The sequence below is a fragment of the Salmo salar genome, chromosome 12 (assembly GCF_965601325.2).
Source record: "Salmo salar chromosome 12, fSalSal1, whole genome shotgun sequence".
NCBI lineage: Eukaryota > Metazoa > Chordata > Actinopteri > Salmoniformes > Salmonidae > Salmo > Salmo salar.
The window spans coordinates 35,790,065-35,798,248 of NC_138302.1; positions in this window are offsets into that span (position 1 = coordinate 35,790,065).

Below are 8,184 nucleotides of genomic sequence, written 5' to 3' on the forward strand. Positions count from 1 at the left end.
GGGATGCAGACCCTGCTCCACCACTGGCTCACTCCACTTCACTGGCTCCCCTAGAGCGTGATCTCCTGCCGCCGACCACGGACTGGGGACCCTCGCAGCGGGCCCCGGACTGGAGGGCGACTCTCTGGCTGCGCCCGGCTGGCGGGCGACTCTGGTTGCTCCGGACAGGCGGGCGGCTCTGGCTGCTCCGGACAGGCGGGCGGCTCTGGCGGCTCCGGACAGGCGGGCGGCTCTGGCGGCTCCGGACTGGCGGGCGGCTCTGGCGGCTCCGGACTGGCTCTGGGCGCAGGCACAGCATTCACCAGGCTGGGGAGACATGCAGGAGGCCTGGCTCTGGGCGCAGGCACAGGACTCACCAGGCTGGGGAGACGTGCAGGAGGCCTGGCTCTGGGCGCAGGCACAGGACTCACCAGGCTGGGAAGACATGCAGGAGGCCTGGTTCTGGGTGCAGGCACAGGACTCACCAGGCTGGGGAGACATGCAGGAGGCCTGGCTCTGGGCACAGGCACAGGCCTCACCAGGCTGGGAAGACATGCAGGAGGCCTGGTTCTGGGCGCAGGCACAGGACTCACCAGGCTGGGAAGACATGCAGGAGGCCTGGCTCTGGGCGCAGGCACAGGACTCACCAGGCTGGGAAGACATGCAGGAGGCCTGGTTCTGGGCGCAGGCACAGGACTCACCAGGCAGTGAGCACGCTGCTTCCTCCACTCCTGGTGCTGCTCCCCTCCACGCTGCTTGGTCCGTTTTTGGTGGGTAGATCTGTAACGGCTGTCTTTGGAGAGAGTGAACCAAGGTGCAGCGTGGTTAGTGCTCATCATGAATTTATTGAAGATAGAACACTATAAACACAAAAAACAAGAAACCGACAGCCAAACAGTTCTGTCAGGTGCAAAACACTAAACAGAAATTATCTACCCACAAAACCCAAAGGAAAAACATGCTGCCTAAGTATGACTCCCAATCAGCAACAACGATGTACAGCTGTTCCTGATTGGGAGCCATACCCGGCCGAAACAAAGCAATCCCCAACATAGAAATACAGACATAGAATGCCCACCCAAATCACACCCTAACCAAACCTAAATAGAGACATAAAAAGGCTCTCTCAGGTCAGGGCGTGACACAGGCAAAACCCCCCTCCCTCCCAATTTCCTTGATTCCACTGATTCCATTGCTTTTCCCAAGTGGACAGGGATCGTTTTTACTTATCACCAAATGGTGTCTCACCATATCACATCACTGCATTTCCCGTGTTATTTATTAAGTCAATGAGCCTGGTTTACACACAGTAGTGTTCAGGAATCCAGACAGAGACTGATGATGTGTTTTTGGAACCTTTTGGGGGGCCAGTTAGCCTACCTGTATACATTCAGGGAAGGCTTTGTTTTACTGTTGAGTCAGATACAGTACTCCTCTGTGAAGGTTTTGTTTTACTGTTGAGTCAGATACAGTACTCCTCTGTGAAGGTTTTGTTTTACTGTTGTGTCAGATACAGTACTCCTCTGTGAAGGTTTTGTTTTACTGTTGAGTCAGATACAGTACTCCTCTGTGAAGGTTTTGTTTTACTGTTGAGTCAGATACAGTACTCCTCTGTGAAGGTTTTGTTTTACTGTTGAGTCAGATACAGTACTCCTCTGTGAAGGTTTTGTTTTACTGTTGAGTCAGATACAGTACTCCTCTGTGAAGGTTTTGTTTTACTGTTGTGTCAGATACAGTACTCCTCTGTGAAGGTTTTGTTTTACTGTTGTGTCAGATACAGTACTCCTCTGTGAAGGTTTTGTTTTACTGTTGAGTCAGATACAGTACTCCTCTGTGAAGGTTTTGTTTTACTGTTGAGTCAGATACAGTACTCCTCTGTGAAGGTTTTGTTTTACTGTTGAGTCAGATACAGTACTCCTCTGTGAAGGTTTTGTTTTACTGTTGAGTCAGATACAGTACTCCTCTGTGAAGGTTTTGTTTTACTGTTGAGTCAGATACAGTACTCCTCTGTGAAGGCTTTGTTTTACTGTTGAGTCAGATACAGTACTCCTCTGTGAAGGCTTTGTTTTACTGTTGAGTCAGATACAGTATTAATCTGTGAAGGTTTTGTTTTACTGTTGAGTCAGATACAGTAGTCCTCTGTGATGTTGTCTTTTCCAGTCTGGATGACTCTCTCCCAGTGAGTCAGTTAGATGGAACACAACGTGCCTCCCTCCGTCTCCGTGGGGGTCTGACGCCTGTCCTTGTGCTCTAGGCCACAGTGACAGTGGACTTCTGTAACTCTCTGTTTGTGGTGGAGCCAGTGATCTGCTTCGTTAGGTCCACAAGGGAGCACCGCCACAATGATGGAGTGACTTTACCCGTCCGGTGTGTCAAGAGACTAGTTAATGAACCTCTGCTTACACTGCAGCTGCAAGCCTCAGCTTGGGTGGTCAACATGTCTGCCCTCTAATGCCCACATTGCTGTTTCATCATGGATTATCACTGAACATAAACGTACCATAGTAAGGCAATGTTCAGCCATCCTGCCAAAGCAGAACCTGCCCCACAGGAACAGTTATTTGGGGATTTGGCAGTTGTATTAACTTTGAGCACAAGTATCGATCCCACCTTTGCTGCTGCTCCATAGCCTGTCTAATTTACAACGTAGGCCTATTGATTGTAATACATCTCTCTTTCCTTCTCTCTCTGACCACAGTGAGCATACTGCTGAGTAGAGGGCCTTACTCCCTTCTGTTGCGGGGCAGAGCTGGACGGGGACTAATATGACAGGAGGGCTATGTGTGTGTTCCAGAGTACGTCTGCATGTTCATAGGGAAACGGCCATATTGCTTGTCCTGAGGAAGAGCCGCCGTTGGAGAAAACCGCTGACCTTGCATCTCCTAAACAGGATGAGTCCAGTGATAGTCCCATAGATTTGTATTAACCTGATATGACTGTTGTGTTGCTATTATATCAGAGGCAGGAGGGAGTTTTATCCCCCTTTCTACTCATGGCACAATGTATTGGAATTGGCCTCTGCAATTTATTTTTCTATTAGCCAAGTCCTCTGAAGTGTGATTGGGCTGTGAGCCAGTGGTAACTGGTCAGGCCGGTGGAGAGTGGACTGGCCGAGCTGATAAGGCTAGAGTCAGTCCAATACTCTACACAGCACAGTGACTCTGGCTACAGATGGACCGCTTTTACAACTGTGATTGAATCTAGATATGAGGAACTGGTCTGACCACCCATCCCCCCCTAGAGACAAGCTCCAACATACACAACTAGGGGTGACTTCCTGTTCCAGCTCTCTATAAACATACAGTACCTTACCTTGGCTGAGCTCGAAAGGCGTCAACAAAACAGTCTTCATTTTTCCTAAGCTGTGATGTGCTGTGTATACACAGCTGATCAACTGCGGCCATCAAAAGCTTTTGAATTACTGTAAGTAGGGCAGATGGCTGTGGTATTTTGTGTCTTCACTAATCCAGGCTGGATATTTACTGGTAACATTTCATAAAATGGCTCCAGGGCATTGACGAGAAGGATGTGACAGAAGAGTTTTGGAGGGGGGGGGGGGGGGGGGGGGGGGTCTCTAACCAGTGCACCCCTCACCACCACTAACTCTATCCCCTTTAACAGTGATGCCCCCCCCCCCCTCCTCCCTGGCACTTGGACCAGCTGTGGATCAATACAGGGACATCTGTTGGTGTTCCAGCCTTTGTGCCCCATGGCTCTCCTGCTACTGAACATACCCTGTAAATGTAGAAATACAGGCATAGTGTTCTCAGTAACTACTGTAACTCTGTGGGGCTCATAGTGATACGTGGAAATTGAATCTTATTCCCAACCCCTGTCACTGAATTGGCTAGATCTTCGATTCCATTTCCAAAATATTGCAGAACCATTTTCAAGCTATGACTTGATATCTCTTGATACAGTAGTTTGTTTGAGGTCAGTTTCCCTTGAAATTAATGAGGAGATAAATTAGACCAAAAAACAACAACATAGCCTAATCAGTTCTCAGGGGTACTTGAGGACCAGCTTTTAGACTCCTTGCCAGATTGAACCAATGACATACTGTAGACCTACCAGTACTGTATGTGTGATGCTGCAGCAAGTTAGAATAGTCTATAGGGGGCAGTGCACAGCCTTTTCCTACTACACCCTCTTCTCTCTTCTCCCAGTGCAGGGCTTTAATCATTCTTTGGATACAACAATAGGAGAAACATTTATAGTCATATCCAGGTAATGAAAGAGGTGTCTCGTTGTCCTCTTTCATTTAACACATTGTCACAGCCCAGAGCCCTAATCTCGCTCTCTGACGGACAGTTGCATCCTGGGAAAGAGGTGCATGTCATTGTTTGAGTGAGTCAAATCTGTTAAGCCCTTATTCTTCCAAGGGGTATTTGCATATTAGGAAGTATTCCTTTAGTGGCGGGCCAAATCCTCCTTATATGTGATGTGATGCATTTTTTTGTATCATTTGTGAAGTATCTACATGCGCTATTAGCGCTGCATAATACCGCTGTATAATCTCAGAGATAAGATGGGTTCTCTAAAGTGTAACATTACGCCGGGATCAAACACCGCAATTTCAAGCAGACTCAAAGGGGCTCAAATGTCAACGGAAATGTCAAGTGCTTTCACAACGGCCGAATACCGGAATACCTTTTTTTATCACCACCACCACCATCACAATTCCTCACTAGGCCTGGACTCTGTAATATGTGATAACACCAGCTCCCTCTGACACACCTGGCCTCCCCTCCCCCTCTCTCACGCCTCCTCTGATTTATAATCAGGATGGCTTTCCTAATTCCACAGCGAGACTCCGTCCGTTATCTACGCTTTGGCGTTCAGCGCGGCGAGGTACATGGCACAGTCTGGCATGCGCACCACCACGGGTCTGTCTGTGTCCACGTCAGGCAGTGCAGCCCCTCAGGAGTCTCTTCTGCGCATTGGGGCCTGGAACGGCCACAGTAACATTGTTTAGTTCAGGTGGTAACCTGGTAACTGATAGAATAGAGTAATGGAGGTATACTACTATGAAGACATACTACTGCAACCCTACGAGTGAGCCTACCATCTGTCTATGTACCTATACATGTACAGTATGCATGTATACGCAACGTAGACTGTCATTCAGAATCGTACTCTTTGTACTGTACCATATTCATGAGACACAACCGTACCATCGGCTCGCTTCTCCCTCTGGTTCGTTCCAATGTCATATCAGAGACGGAAGACATTTTCAGAGTCACTTTGCATCTGTTCTGTGGCTGTGTTTGTCTATTTGTATTGTTCTTCCCTGCTGTATATCTAAGCGCTGATTTCTGCCGGCGAGGGACACATGAAAAGAGCCATGGCACGAACAGAAAACAAGCCCTCAGAGACGGGGAGGATGAAATGAAAACACAAGGAAAGGAAACAAGGCCCAGGAATAAGCTGCGATTAAACCGCAAACAATCAAGCAGGCAGGGACGAGGAGTTGGAGAGAACAAAAACACAACAATGCAAGCAAATAAAACGGGCAAACAGGGAACACCACGTGTTTATGGAAAGATCTTGGCGAGGACAAATTACACCAACTGCCGATTAACAGAGCGGCGTGCTTTGAAGAAAAAAGAGAAGGAAAAATGTGTTTTGTTGGAAATGGGAACCGTTTCTTTGACAAAGAGATGTCATTGGATATCATTGTAGGAAATGGACGCCTCTGTCTGTGAGTGTTATCTTGCTGTAGCTGCACCAAAAGACAATACACCAACAATCCTGAACCTGTTTTCGTTCACCATTGCTTTAAAGACCTGTCACATTTCAGCAAAACAAATATTCTTGCGTCATCTGAAACAGTCAGGATTCTTTTGGCACTTGTGTCTTATTGGCCTTGAAGCTAATCTCTCTCTCTCTACGTCCTACAGTAGAGAACTTGGTCGAAACTGTTCAAGTGGAATGATGGTGGTGTTTCCATACAATTGACTGCGCTTCTGAAGTCCTGACACAAGCTCCCTTATGACAGATGAGGGCTTTTTAATGGTCTCCATGTGAACGCACTGGACTGGTTCCTCTTAATTAGTACTTTGTCTCTGGTTAGAAGTGACCTTTTCTTTTTCACCCTCCTCTTTTGTGCTTTTACTCTGTTTCTGTCTCTCTCTCCTTGGTTATGCGTGGCTTTGCCCCTATACCATACTGTATAGTCAGCCATTTTGACAATGCCATTCCAGCAAGATGGCCCTTTCTGAATCGCTAATGATACCACACTGTTTCATTCCAAAATTGGCCCCTTTGAATTCCTGGCCACTTTATGGCACAACCTTAAACCACAAACCCATCCAAAAAGCACAACCAGCGGTGTCCCCCTGTCATCCTGCTCTCTCTCCCAGGCGCTACCATGGTTTCTCTGGCATGTCTGGAGAGCGGCTGCAGCCATCACCTCCTCCATTTGGAGAATCAGAGATGACCTTTCCATGAATAAAGTCAAAGAGGATTAAGGCAGAAGAAGCCTTCCCAACGTCGGGCGAGGGGAGCGGCAGATGCAACCTCCTGTGAACGTGGCTAGAGTGTTGATGCCTCCGCCGCCTGAAGGCAACGCTTACTAGGGCTGAGTGTGTGTGTGTATTTAAATGTTGTGCAAAAAAAAGACAGACCTGGCTCTAAGTGGAACGATAGGAGAAAAGAAAACAGTCAGAGAACATGTCTTCTTGAGTTGCCAAAAAAGTATATTTTCAAAAATCCTGCTAATATCTTATTGAAGATATACATTGAATTATTGCCCCAATCATTAATCCGTTCAATTTGAGGCAATAGCATCGCAACCTAATATCCTTATCTGATTTATTTGCCACTCCTATCTAATCCATAGGTTACAAGATGTACGAACACGGGGTGTATTGCGTTAAGTAAAAGATCTGCCCATCACACTCTCAGGATTATAGCAATTGTGCTTAGCCTACCTTTATTCACAGCTGAACTAGAGCTGTGCATTGACACCCCTGCCTTTGATCAATCTGAACGGAATCTTATTTCTTCATTAGCATTAATGCATTTGGCGGATATTGATCTTTGATATATCAGACAAACGAATGATAACTGATCCCATTAAATGTTGATTCTTCCCCTCCATTGTCCTCAAATCACCACCTGCTCTCATAGGGTTGCTTTGTGTTGTTGGCCACACATCGCTTTGTACTGTGTGTGATGCAGTATACCTAAAAGCTTTGTCAAAACTGGTTTTGGATCAGTCCTGGATCTCAATCGCAACAGAAACCTTTTGGGGTCCACTATGGCAGTAGATAAAGTGGGCGCCTGTTCTGTTGTATTCATTTGAGTCCTCGTTGCCTTAAACCGAGTCAGAAGCGCAGGCCTCCCCAGTGGAGTCAAAGGTTGGGCTGCTGCTAATCTGTGCAACATTAGGAGAGTAATCCTCAGGGTTGAAGCTTGACTGTTAACAGTTTTCTTCTTCCCTTTTGTCTTTGTGGTAAGTGATCTTGGAAGATTTTGAGGGATGCCCCTGGTCCACAGAGGTAGCATTAATCGTGGGAAAGGAATTCTTCCACTGCTACTACAGAATTGTGGTTGTGGTTTCTTAGTTCTTTGTGTTGTGGTTTCCACTGCTATAGGCTACAGAATTGTGGGTTTTTCAGTTTGGTGGATATCGACATCTTTTCACCTCTAAACCACCTCTCTGGACTCAGACTGATAAGAAAATGATGTTCCACAAACCACTTGGACGAAGGAGTGGGAAGAAAGAATGAGAAATATATAGATAAATCCTCCTTTTTCCTCGACCTATACCAGCTAAACCACCTGCTACTCTACAAAGAGAAATTCCCAGGCTTAGGGAATGAAAGAGCCCTTCAACACAGTGGGTTTTGTCTCCTTGTGCAAATGGAGAGAAGCAGGGCATGTCAGATTGACGTGGCACTTCTTGTCATTCAACACAAGTTTTCGGCTTAATCCCCCTTCCGAATCCACTTCTTGACTTCAGTGTCCGTGGGTTTTATTTCTGCGGTCTTCATATTTCTAAACGTCTGTTTTCCGTAAACAGAAGTAGTGGAAGAAGTAGATACAGAAGAAAGGCAGTTTTCTGTTCTGTGTGTGTCAGTGTCTGTGTGTGTGTGTGCTTGCTTACACAGTTCCTGTGTTAAGTGCTTAAAAATCATCCAAATACCCACGCACATCGGTATAGGAACGCTTTACAAAGCCTTGTGTAATCTTCCTTTTTGG